Source organism: Aegilops tauschii, chromosome 3 (assembly GCF_002575655.3).
Source record: "Aegilops tauschii subsp. strangulata cultivar AL8/78 chromosome 3, Aet v6.0, whole genome shotgun sequence".
Lineage (NCBI taxonomy): Eukaryota > Viridiplantae > Streptophyta > Magnoliopsida > Poales > Poaceae > Aegilops > Aegilops tauschii.
In genome coordinates, this window is record NC_053037.3 from 70,939,213 (window position 1) to 70,953,526 (window position 14,314).

Genomic DNA, 14,314 nt, shown 5'->3' on the forward strand with positions numbered 1-14,314 from the left:
TTGGGGATTTCACCGTTTTCATATTTGAATTTTCTCAAATATCGAAACAAGGATCACCTTGGTTTTAATAAAATTTTGTCTCCGAAAATATTTCATATTAAAAATATACGAGAGGAGATAATATGACTTCTCCAAAATAAATGAAATATTGGAGGAAAAATATTAAAATCAAATAAACAATTAATTTGGATTTTTATTGCAATTTTATTTGAACTAGGAAAAAATATGCATTTTTCAAAATTGCATTTTAGGGCCAAGAAAATGTTCATCTCGTTCTAAACATTTTATTTAGACGGTGAAAATTTGTTTTGGTATTTTTAGATTTTTATTTTATTTATTAGGATTTTTCCGGCGAAATGTGTTTAAAAAAAAGTTTCCCGCCCGACTGGGCCGGAGCCCAACCGAGCAGGCCGGCCCGCCTAGCGCCGCCGCCGTTCGTCGTTTTTTTCGGTTAACCGTTTGGTTTCTTAGAAAATCTAGATTCTTTTTTTAGATCGGTTCGTTTGGTTTTTCTTCACGGTTTAGTTATATAGCGGACGTTCGTCCGTACGTTCGTTTTAACGAACACTGTTCGTCAGTTAACCGCAGGCAGCAAACGTTCGTTCGTTAGCCTATTCGTCTCGTTTCTTTTTCGCTCATTTATCAAAATCAGGTGAAACAAGCGCCTAGATCTTCGTCTCGAAGTTCTCTTTCTGTTTGACCAACTTGAACAAGATTTCGGTACTGTAAAATTTGACTTTATTCCAGATTAGTAAACGGATCTTGTTTCTTTCGTAGTTTGAGTTTCGTTGCTCCGTCTGATTTGATTCTTTTTGCAAACCGGAGTTCTTCAGTTGAACTTTCTGGTTAGATCTTCTTATTTGAGTTTTACCCGTGCATCTTTGCTTGAGTGCTTATGTATGCTATTGTTTGTTTGCGATAGAATTCCCAGAGTGCGAAGCGTGCTACGATGAGTCACTAGGTTTTGCGGATCGTCAGCAAGGCAAGTAACACATTGATCATACCCCTTTATTACCCAGTTTTTATGCATTAGTTTCAACCCTCACACATTGCATGAGTAGGATCTCTTAACATGTGGGTCTGGGAAGTAGATGATGAGGTAGAACCTATTACCTGTATTATTATCAAACCCTTGGGAGTTACTTCTACGTTATGCTTATATGGCCATGCTATGCTCGTAGACGTGGTTTGGGTTTGAGAGTATCCATGACAGATGTGAGATTGTTAATTAATGGTTAACTTAAGGTGGCAACTTTAATACACATCTGGGTGGATTGTTGGTTTGGGCACCTGGACAATCCAGTGTTGTCCTAGGATATCCCAGAGTACCCGTGTGATCATCCTACGGTCCGCCACCCAGGCTCAAAGGGATCATAAGATTATTCATGCTAGAAACTTCCGTGTGCAGCCACAAGCTATTATGGGCTCTAGCATAGTTGTGTATGTTGTATGACCTCTTTCAGTGGTGGGCTAGCAGATGTAGAGGGAAAGTATGTGTAACTGTCCACCCAGAGTAAAGAGTTAATGCTTCTGAAAGACTATGTCTCGGTCATCCGTTTCTCAAACACCATGTAGTGCGAGAAATCCAACGGAGGAGATCGAGTCTTGTGGGGAAAAGTGCGCGAACCTCTGCAGAGTGTACAAACTAATCATGGTTAGTCGTGTCCCTGATTATGGACATCTTGAGTATCTGGTTCTTGAATTATCCTGTTGATCTCAACACTTTATTTAAATCAATTTGATTGGGTTAATGATAACCTTAATTTGGGATTGAGTTGGAGGAACCTTCTCAATGTTGTTGAACTACCATGATAGTTAAATGAAGTATATTCCTTTGTTGTAGGAAAAAAATGGCTTTTCGCAAAAACATATTAACCATAGAGACTCCACCAGCCATATATGCATGTAGTGATAGCATTATTTCGTTCATTGCTCTATTGTGTTATTTTGCCAACATATTCCATGTGCTGACCCATTTTCGGGCTGCAGCGTATCATGTTGCAGACTTTTCAGACGAAGAGTAAGGTTCGCTAGGCCGTTGTCGTGCACTCAACTATGCCGTTGGAGTTGATGGACTCACTTTATCTTCCAAGCCTTCCGTTGTCATCTTATTTAGATGGCCTTAAGCCATATTTATTGTAATAAGTTCTCTTTGGAGACTATCGATGTAATAAGTGTGTGATTGCTACTCTATTATAAATCCTTCGAGTACTGTGTGTGTCAGCATTACCGATCCAGGGATGACACTTATGCACAGAGACTTGACCGTCTGAGGCCGGGTCGCTACAAGATGTTATCAGAGCACACGCTGAAGGTAGGACACGACCACTAAAATGAGCCATAGGTCACTCTTCTCTACTCATTTCTGACTCCTCTCCATTTTCTACTCTATAGGATGGCGGACTCAAGGAACAAGTTTGCACAACCGGATGAAGACACACCCTTTGGACGACACTTGAAGGAAGTCACTAGGTACCTGAACATCGGAATACCAAGCTTCACCGGGACCTACACCGCCACTTTACCAGAAGAGGAGCGCTGGATGATTCGATTTCAAGTTGCAGGAAGGACATTCACGCCAGTCACTGAGCCCATAGAGTTTTCCTTTGATGCACCAACCTGGAGTCTAGGCAAGAGCATGGCAGCCCACATTGCTAGGGGACGTATTGGAGAAGTCTACAAACAGGAGCTGAAGGACACTATCTACCAGATATGTGGGCGCCGAGATGAGCAATGGGAGATGATCAGCACCAGGAAGGACAGGTCCATTGCAGCTTTCATCCAGGAGTTAAACCAGCACATTCGATGCCAGGAGAACCAGATGTGCGCTAGCATGATAGATTTGAAGAAGGTGATGACCAGGAACATGGAGCTAGAAGAGGAACTCAAGTCTACACGCGACGGATACGAGGAGGAGATCGCAATACTATTGGAGAAGAATGACGACCTGATAAAGAAGTTCGGAGTATTCATGGGAGACCCCGCGCCAGGAGGAGATGACGATCATCCTGATGACATTCGTTCTGAAGACTACATCATCATCGACGACACTGACTCCGACCCCGACAGCAGTGATGATGACTATGAAGACTAAGCTGGAGCAGATATCATGGAGTCTTCCACCGATCAAAATTTCTTGTAGACCACCATTTGATCAAGTAGTATTCCCCCATGTATATAGTATAGTCTGAGCACTGTAACGGTAGTTAGATCGATTGTATGCCCTTGCTTGATTGATTGAGTGTTATGATATGATTGTGTTTGTATCATGTGCATATGGGTAGTGCTTTCTCACTAGACCTCATTCTATTCTAATCTCTTCCCTCTAAACCCATCAGATGCCTCCGAGACGTGATACCGGATTTGTCTTCCCACCGGAGCTCACTCAGTTGATCCAGCAGCAGAATGCCTTGATGCAGTTGTTAGTTCAGAACCAAGGCAACAACAACAACAACAACAACAACAACAACAATAACAACAACCCACCGCCACCACCACCCCGAGTTGACAACTTAGCCCGTTTTTTGAGGTTGCAGCCGCCGGTGTTTTCCAGTCGCACCAAGCCAATAGTTGCTGATGACTGGCTATGCAGGATTGGAAGGGAGTTAACCACCGCAGGTTGCACAGATGCTGAGAAGGTGCGTTTTGCCGCACATCAATTGGATGGACCAGCAGCCTCATGGTGGGAGAATTACACAGCCACTTTTCCTATAGCCAATGTCACTTGGGAGCAGTTTCAGCAAGCATTCCGCACAACCCATGTCTCAACTGGAGCTATGAGCATGAAGAAGCGTGAGTTTCGCAACTTACGCCAGGGGAACCGTACAGTGGGGCAGTACATGGATGAGTTTAGCAAGTTATCTCGCTATGCCCCTGATGATGTGGCCACAGATGCCGCGAAGCAGGAGAAGTTTATGGAAGGGCTGAATGGTGAGATGAGCATGCAGTTAATGGTGGCAACATTTAACAACTACCAGGAGTTTGTAGATAAAGCTCTCATGATTGAAGGGAAGCAATAGCAGATTGAGAGCCGCAAGAGGAAGTATGGACAAGGGAAATACAATTCAGGAGCTCAGCAGAAGCCTCGCTTTACCCCGAACTCAGGAGGATTTACCCATAACCATGGAGGCCACACTCACAATGGAGGAGGTTCTCATAATCACAATGGCCCCAAGAATGGGAATGGGAATGGAGCAAGCAGCAATCATAACTGCTCCAATCCAGCCACACCCGCCAAGAAGGACCTAATCCACATTACTTGTTTCAAGTGCGGGAAGACTGGACACTACGCCACTGAGTGCCCTGAAGCGAAGAATGGTAATGGCAATGGAAGCTCTAGGAAGAAGCCCAACCCTCTCAACATGGGACAAGTGAACCACGTGAACGTGGAGGAGGTTGAAGAGCAGCCGGATGCAGTTTTTGGTAAGTTTTTGGTTAACTCATTTACTGCAATCGTTCTTTTTGATACTAGTACATCGCATTCTTACATATCAAGGGGATTTGTGGATAAGTATAAGTTGCCCGCTAAAGTTCTTAGGACACCTATGCTAGTAACCTCACCCGGAGCTGAGTATATGGCAAGCAGTGGATGTTTTCAGATGCCATTAACCATAGGTAGTCATGTTTTCCCCTCCGACTTGATAATTCTGGAGTCGCAAGGTTTGGATGTGATACTAGGAATGGATTGGCTGTCGATGTATGGAGGAAACATCGATTGCGCTAGTAAGTCAATTCTGCTTACCACCCCGGAGGGAAAAAGGATCAAGTATGTATCCAGGCATGCGCCAAGGAGAACCCAAGTAAATTCCCTCTTAGGATTTGTTCAGGAGGAAGTGCCTGTTGTGAAGGATTACCCGGATGTGTTTCCAGAGGAACTACCAGGCATGCTGCCAGATCGAGACATTGAGTTTTTGATAGAGCTGTTGCCAGGCACCGGACCGATATCGAAGAGACCATACCGGATGCCCACGAATGATCTGGAAGAGATCAAGAAGCTGATTAAGGAGTTATTGGAGAAAGGTTACATCCGACGAAGTTCATCACCATGGGGAGCCCCAGTACTCTTGGTTGAGAAGAAGGATGGATTGTTAAGAATGGTTGTTATTATCGTGCGCTGAATGAAGTGATGATCAAGAACAAGTACCCACTGCCGATGATCAATGATTTGTTTGACCAACTGCAAGGAGCTAAAGTGTTTTCGAAGATTGATCTGTGATCAGGATACCACCAGTTGAAGATTCGAGAAAAAGATATACCTAAGATAGCTTTCACCACACGGTACGGGCTTTACTAGTATACGGTTATGTCATTTGGATTGACTAATGCCCCTGCCTATTTCATGAGTATGATGAATAAGGTGTTTATGGAATTCTTGGATAAGTTTGTTGTGGTGTTCATTGATGATATCTTGGTATACTCAAGGAATGAAGAGGAGCACAAGGAGCATTTGCGTTTAGTTCTCGAGAAGCTCAGGGAACATCAGTTGTATGCCAAGTTCAACAAATGTGAGTTTTGGTTGAAGGAAGTTGGATTCCTTGGACATGTTATATTAGGAGAGGTATAGCAGTAGACCCCACCAAGGTTAATTCAGTCACCGAATGGCTATCACCCACCACAGTTGGAGAAATCCGCAGTTTTCTTGGACTCGTAGGATATTATCGGAGATTTATCGAGAATTTCTCTAAAATTGCGAAGCCCATGACGGAGTTGTTGAAGAAGGACACTAAGTTCAAATGGACAGAAGAATGTGAGGCTAGTTTTCAGGAGTTGAAGAAACGTCTGACTACAGCCCCAGTGCTGATTCTTCCGGATATACGCAAGGATTTCCAAGTGTATTGCAATGCTTCTCGCTTAGCACTTGGAGGAGTACTTATGTAGGACGGAAGAGTTGTTTCATATGCCTCATGTCAACTTCGACCGCATGAGTTAAATTATGCCACTCATGATTTGGAGTTAGCAGCTGTAGTGCATGCACTCAAGACCTGGAGACACTTTCTTATTGGAAACCGTTGTGATGTGTACACGGATCATAAGAGTTTGAAGTACATTTTCACACAGACGGAGCTGAACCTCAGGCAGAGGAGATGGTTGGAGCTTATAAAGGATTATGACATGAAGCTGCATTATCATCCAGGAAAAGGCCAATGTCGTAGCAGACGCTTTGAGCCGGAAGGGTTATGTTAATACTCTCCTAACAGGAGGGTTGCCAAAGGAGTTAGCCGAGGATCTCAGGGAGCTTAGTTTGGATATTGTTCCTGGAGGTTTTGTTGCAGCAATTGAAGTTCAGTCTACATTGTTGGGAAAGATTCGTGAAGCTCAGAAGGATGACAAGGAAATTGCTGAGATAAAGGAGAGAATGAGCAAAGGAAAAGCCAAAGGTTTTCGTGAAGATGAGCACGACACCTTGTGGTTTGAGGACCGAGTTTATGTGCCCAATAATGCAGAGATCAGGAAGTTGATACTTCAGGAAGCTCATGACGCACCATACTCGATACACCCCGGAAACACTAAGATGTATTTGGATTTGAAGGAGCGTTTCTGGTGGACTGGTATGAAGAAGGATATTGCCGAGTATGTGCCACAACCCTAGTCAGTGCATGCATTAGGGTGTTTGCATCATGTTTAAATTTCAGTTAAACTTGAATGTGGATGTTCAAACCCTAGCACCAACTGGAACTCAACTAGGTTCAATCCAAAATCTTTTTCAAAGAACCGAAAATGCCCTTTGAAAATGTTCATGATTTATGATAAAGGTGAAAACCACTGCCAAAAATGATGAATATATTTCCAGGACATTCTGGATCTTTGAATTAACTCATATCATATTTGAATTGGAGCATTTAAATCCTATAAATATTTTTAAATGCTCTAATAATTCTGAAACTAGTTTTGGGTTGTTGGAAATAATCCAAACACTGCCCAGCATTATTTTCAGGATTTTACAAAATGGATTAGTATATTTACTAATTCAAAACAGAATAAAAGAAATAGAAAACAGGAAATAAAAGAGAGAGAGAGAGAGAGCCAGAGAGACTTACCTGGCCTCACCTATGCGGACCACCTGGCTGGCCCAGCTGGCAGCCCAGCCAACTGGCCCAGCCCACCACCGCAACCCCCTCTGTCGCCTTCCTCCTCACGCCAGCTCCTGCTTGCCGCTGCTGCTGGAGACGGCCCCGAGCGCCACGACACCCCCCTAACCGCCCCTCTCTCTCTGGAACCTCTCCTCCTCCTCTGCTCTCTCACTCTCCCCCCTACTCTATCCCTCGCCTCTCCCGCCATGGCCGATTTGCCCGTGAGCTCGCCGCCATCGCCTACATAGCTATCGCCTCCCCCTCGCCTCCTCGAAGTGCCTGCGAGCTCCGCGTCGACGCACCGACCTCCTCGATGAGCCACACGCCGCCGGAAGCGCTCCACTGCCTCCACCGAGCTCCTCCTCACTGTTCGGTCACCGGAGATCCCCCTCATCACCGCGCTCAGCTCCGACCACCTCAGAGCTCGCCGTTCGCTCCACTGCAACCGTTGTGAGCTTTCGCGTCGATCCCCCTCTCCTCTGGCTCTTTTGCTTCCGCTAACGCCATTGCCGTCGTGACCAGGAGTTTGGCTCCGCCGGCCATGCCGCCGCTGTGGCCACCGTCACCTAGAGCCGCAACCGAGTGCGTCATAGCGCTCAGTGCATCACCAGGTGCCCGTAGCACCCCTCCGTGGCCCCTGCCGTGCAGTATAATGCCGACCCCGAGCACACCCGCACGCCGGCCGCCGCGAGCTCTTTTCCAGCGAGCTCCCGCCACCCCAGCTAATCCCACTTGCTACATTGGATGCGCGCGTTCGCCAGCTCCGCGTAGATACCATCCGCCTTGCGTTTGGTCGCCAGAGGAGCGATCCCGAGCACCTCCGCCGTCTCTGGCGTCGCCGGCGACGAGCCGTTGACCAAATCCGGCGAGGTTGACTCGTTTGACCTGGGGTTTGACCCCCCAGGGTCACTGACGTGTGGGCCATGCCCCTGTTTAGTTTAGGTGTTAGATTAGTTAGTGCTAATTAACTTAGTTAATTGGTTGACTCACTGACATGTGGGCCCAGGCCCTAATTAACCTAGATTAGTGCTAACGTAACACTACTAACTCTCTTAGTTAGTTGTTACACTGACATGTGGGTCCCAGCCGTCAGGTTTGACCTGGGCTGGCGCCTTTGACCTGCTGACATCGCCCCGATGTCATGCTGACGCAGTTAACCTTTTTCTGGACTTGTTCTTATTCAGAAAAATCCAGAAAATGCCCTAAACTTCTAAAATTCATAGAAAATTATCTGTAACTCCAAATTAAATAAGTTATATATGAAAAATGATCAGAAAAATCCAATCTATCCATCTGTACTAGTTTCATGCATGATAAAGAAACTTAACCCTTCTGTTTGGATCAAAATATGATAATGCATTATATGAGTTCATAACTTGAGTTTGAATTTGAACCCTTGGTTCAAATAAGCTCAAACCCTTCTGTTCTAGTTGCACTAGCTCAAATCACAACATGTTGCCATGTCATGTTCATGCATCATATTGTGCATTGCATTGATTGCATTTTCTCTCTATTGCCGGTATTTGTTCCCTCTCAGTAGACGAGGTTCCGACGATGAGATCGATGACACCGATGAAGAGCTATAATATCTTTAGAAGTGCCAGGCAAGGAAAACCCCCTTGTTCATTCCGATAAAATCCCACTCTCTCGCTCCTGCTCTCTTTCACTACATTAGGACAACAACGATTCAACTCTTACATGCTGCGGTAGTTGAACCCCTTTCCTCTGCATGACCTGTCATTGCCACAGTAAATAGATGAAACCCACTAGCATGAGTAGGAGTTGTTTGAGCCCTGATGTGCCTACTCATTCATGCTTGTTTGTCATGCCTGCTACTGCTTAGAGTTGAGTCAGGTCTGATTCATCGGGGATGAATTGGAATGGTGATGAACATGTCCTACTGTGCGTGAACTAAGTGTGTGAACACGATTTGGTAAAGGTAGCGGTGAGAGGCCATGTAGGAGTACATGGTGGGTTCTCTCATTGACGCCGTCCTCAGGAACTGAGTTCTGTGTTTGTGATCCATGAACAGCTACTACCACACATTGGGATCCTTAATTGACTCTCTCGACTTATTAATCGCCTTGATCTCTGTCCAGGAGTTGCAACTAGTTTCTGGTGTTTGTAGGATATGTGTTGGAGGCCGTGCGTAGCGCTGAACCTAGGGGTGGGCTATGATGCGGTAGATACACCGTGGCCCAGTGTACCGGGCGCCCGTTTGGTGTCTCGGGAACCCTGCACACATCGTTTGGGGCTGTGAGCGAAACCCCGGCCGAATCTCCTCACGGATGGAACCCGAATAGGCGATAAACCTGGACTAGAGACTTGTGTGGTTAGTCTGGTCGTGGCCGACTCCCTCGCCAGGCTTCTGCTTGAAGGTTGCCGAGATACACGACGTGTCCATGGTGGTAAGTGGCGAGAGCGTGTGTGAAGAAGTACACCCCTGCAGGGTTATAAATGATCTATTCGAATAGCAGTGTCCGCGGTAAAGGACTTCTGGGTTGCCTGTACAGTTCATAGACAAGTGAAAGTGGATACTCTAAAACTCGCAAGATAAGCGTGAGTGCTATGGATGGCCTTCTCGTAGGGAGACGGGAGCGGATCCATAGTGGTGTATTGATATGGTGAATATGTGGACTCGTGTGCGCCACCTCAAAAGAGTTACTTGCAGTCATAGTTTAGGACAGCCACTGAGTCAAAGCTAGCTTGCTGCAGTCAAACTCCACCGCCCCCTTTGTTGATACTGATGCATATGTAGCTAGTTCTGATGTAAGTCTTGCTGGGTACATTTGTACTCACGTTTGCCTATTTTATGTTTTGCAGAGAGACGTCAGTCTCGCTAGTTGTTCCGTGTGGACTTCGACGTTTAGCTTGATACCTCAGCTACGATCTTGTGCCCTCGGCAGGATCTGGTAGATAGTCAGGCTTCTCAGCCTTTTTCATTTGTAGATATCTGTACTCAGACATGTTAAGCTTCCGCATGCGCTTTGACTTGTATGCTCTGAATGTTGGGTCTTGAGACCCATGTTTGTAATATCTCGCTCCTCGGAGCCTAATGAATAAATACTTTGAGTCGTAGAGTTTTTTTGTGACGCCATGTTGTATTTACACATATCGGGGATATTCTGTGTATGATTGAAATGCTTGGTATGTGTGGGATCCGACAACCTAGTTGTTTCTCCTTGGTAGCCTCTCTTATGGGGAAATGTAGTCTTGTGCTTCCATGAGCCATAGTAGTCCGCTGCAGCCCGGTTCACCGGAGTCCTGCTAGCCCAGCACTACTGCTCCGGAACACTTGACTGGCCGGCATGTGATTCACTTCGTTCCTCTGTCTGTCCCTTCGGGGAAATGTCACGCGGTGACATCCCGAGTCCTGCCTAGCCTGCTACAGCCCGGTTCACCGCAGTCCTGTTAGCCCAGTGCTACAGCCCGGATTCGCACGCTGCTGACCAACATGCTCGATGTTGATTCATGTATGCATGTCCCCGTAAGTTAGTGCCACTTTGGGTTCACGACTAGTCATGTCGGCCCGAGTTCTCTGTCATATGGATGCTAGCGACACTATCATATACGTGAGCCAAAAGGCGCAAACGGTCTCGGGCCATGGTAAGGCGACACCCGTGGGAATACCGTGCGTGAGGCCACAAAGTGATATGAGGTGTTACCGGCTAGATCGATGTGACTTGGAATCGGGGTCCTGACAGCTTTTGGTATCAGAGCCTGACTACCTGTAGGATTACCAAGCCAAACTGGTCGAAGTTGAGTCTAGAAATGCTTTAGTTATATAAGGGAATTGATTGTGGAAGGGAACGTAAGGCTCTTTTTACTACTTTACCTTATGCCCTTCTGATCTGAGTCATCATCTTCTCTTCTACGGGGATTAAGAACTAGGCTTCTGATCTTTCTATTAGGATCACGTGTTACTAATCCATAGACTTATAGGATTGTTGGTTTCAAGCCTCAGTTCAGTTCCTACTATTTCCGTATGTTCATAGCTGGCCTCAGAATCTGGATATTGTGATGTTGAGTGGTTATGCCACCATTTTTCACGATGTCTCAAATCTTTTTGAGCATTTACAGCCGTTATGCTGTCTGAGTCATCCCAGGTTTCTAAAGAATCTGATGCATTTGCAAATCCTTCCTCCCAGTTCCCGATGTCCTTTTAGGCCAGATTAAGCGCACTAAACGGTCTGTTGAGGTACTCCATTGCCTTGACATATATGTTGGAGGTAGTATGATGACCCTAGGCATTCTAGAGAACCACCCAGTAATCTAGCAATGCTTTATATTCCTAGTGTGATGATTCTAGACGTCATTCTTGAAAGCATCCTGTGATGCCATTTAGTTAATAGGCATTCTATTCCTGGGTTCTTGAACCCGAGATTCACCCTACTTACTTCATGTTGATAGTGTTGCTAGTTCCTTTAGGATATTAGTAACCTTGCGACAGTCCTCAAGGTTCGTGGTATTTCCTTCTTCCAAATACCATGAACCATTAAGGCAGAAGTTCTTTGAACCAAAAGATCACAATAAGAGTGCTCTTGATGAGTTCTCCATTCTGCATTGTGAATCTGCCAGTACTACCTTTCCGCATGGATTATCTGGAAGAAATATGTTGAACTTGTTTGACATACTAAATCTATGCATCCGCAACTCAGAAAACCATATGTTCCTTTGAGTTGTCTCTCTTTAAGTTGTATTCTGACCCCTGTCTATCAATTGATAGTCAGGACTAGTTGTGCATTCGTGTTATCGATGCCTATTATTTTTGTGGTCCGTCGGTCCGTTCTATTCCAGAATGACTAGGAGAAACAAGCTCCAGTACCTCATCCATTTCTAGGATTGGGTCAAAGTAGTTGTATTCCGCAGATCAAATTCAATCAAGCTTTTGGTCTGTTCTACCCTGAAGTATTACCCACTTTATGTCAGGAACGTCATGAGAATTGCACCTTCTCTTATGAATTCTTGATGCAGTGATACTTCTCGCCATCATCATTCGCTCCTCAGTTCCGTGTTGTTGCAACCGGAATACCGACAAGTGAACCGTGATGTGTGAAATCAATACTCCTAGCAACTAGTTGCTTGGTAGTAAATGGACAATATTCTCATTCTTAGCGTGTTGGTTATTGAATCATCATTCTAAGATAGATTGTGCTACCTAGTCCTTATTTCCGGTGCACTCTTCGATCAATGAGTTAGGATTATTCAATCCCTTGCTTATTTGATCATATCGTCTTGCTCTGAAAAGCAAGATTGTTCTCGAGCTTAGTAACATATCGGTGGTTCCTGATGTTCCGAATATCTTCTCCGAAGTATTACCAGGTTGTCACCTGACCGCTATGTTGAGTTCATGATCATGTTGGTTTTCCTCCAAACCACCCATTCTCCAAGAATCTGTGTTGGATACCCTGAGCTAGTTGGTTAAGCCAAACAACAACTTGGAGAGTTGGAAGATAAAAGCTTGTCTGACTTAGTTCATGTTAAGGGATATCTTTGTGTGTGTGTGTGTGTTAGTTGAAGAAAGATGATATCTTCATCGATTGGTCCGTGTGAACAGTTGTTGGACCTATTGTCTTGTCAAAACTTTGATTTGAGTATGGGCTATCGTCAAGTCAAATCAGAACCAACGATGTTCGTAATGTTATCTTACTCGTGGTTGATCCCTCGAGCATACACCATTACATCTTTTGGTCTGGCCAATGCTATCACCGTGTTCACACGATGGTGGAAGTCCAGTGATATGGAAATTCCGATGAGTTGCTTTTGAGCCCATCATCTTGTCTCCTCCATGATTCATGTTGAACATTAAGCTAGTGTTGGAAACTTTGTAAGCAATTCCTTCGTGTTCCGTTCATGAAGGATATGTTTGATGAAAGAAGTGACTTCCTTTGATTCACGTGCTTTTGATGCAAGTTGTCGCCGTGAATTCGAGAAAGTTTATTTTTGCCTCCTCTGGAATCATCCCAAGTTAGTCATGCATACGTGCTAAGTATTCTGTGGTTTGGAGACTTGCAACCTCCATTCTATATGTATTTCTAGCACACCAAGCCACTGACTGATTTGCTCGCGGAAAAGGAGTTGTTGTGCGAATACTAGTTCATGCACAAGATTCCAATATCCTCAATGATGGTTCCCAACCTGAACTCGGTAGCGTTTAGTTGTAAGACTACTATGTGCTCATGCTTGTCTCGGACATCGTGTTCACATGTATGTAGCAGAACCAGCTCATGTTTTGGAGCTTGCTATCAAAGTTCATCTCCCGAGAATCTCGCAATGCCACCTCGTCGGTTTGTGTTGCAAATTTTCTTTTCCAGACATGATGTCTGAAATGTTCCGTTGCCAACCAGATCTGAATCTGAGGTAGATATGATGGTTGGAGCTATTCCAAGATTTATGAAGTAGGTCCCGACAAGGTTGATGTTCCGGCCGACACACCTAGCCGGAAGATCTATCATTGTAGTGTCTTGATTGAGCATTTTTTTCCATCTTCTCTATGAGGACTTCGTGCGACTTATTGTAGAAGTTGCTCCCGAGGAATTCTTGTGCTCTCAGTTCCCTCGATTATGCTATAACCATTCAAACAGTGGAATCACTCTCGACTGTTGAGTTTTCCCTAGTTACTAGAATCATTCCCAACATTGCATTTTGTTCCCATCATGCACCCGTCGTTGTGCCAGTCTACCATGGGTCCCACCCATTCCTGATGATAAGCAAAAATCATTCCTTGCGTTGTCTTCAACAAGGTAGACCACATCATCCATTCTAGTCCAGTTATGCCATCCTTTCATACCCCGCCAAACGATTGTTGGTGAATTGGTTATAGACAATTTCAATGTTCTCTGAATCAAAAGTAATTCTTTTTGCCACTTAAGGGATGATTCTACGGGTCACCCTCCTCCAAGATGTCTCGTTTTGGTGTCTTGGAAACTCAACTCCTCTCTACGTTGGCAACCGTTCACCACCCTCTTAGGTGTGGAATTGTTGCCTACCTAGTGAACCTTTGTCATGGTTTCACTCCATCCCTCTAGACGTATGCTCCGTGTCTCAGCTCGAGAGATGTTTCAGCGTCTCGCTCCATGAGTTGATCCTGAGTTGTTCGATCTTCAATAAGATCGATCCTTCTAGAGTTTTCCCTTTCCTCTCATTGTCATGTTAGTTGGAGTTATCAGAGCAGGACATCGAGACAATGATGGTGATCGAATCAACGTTCTTATGAAGTGCCACCTGGATCATGAAGATTGTGT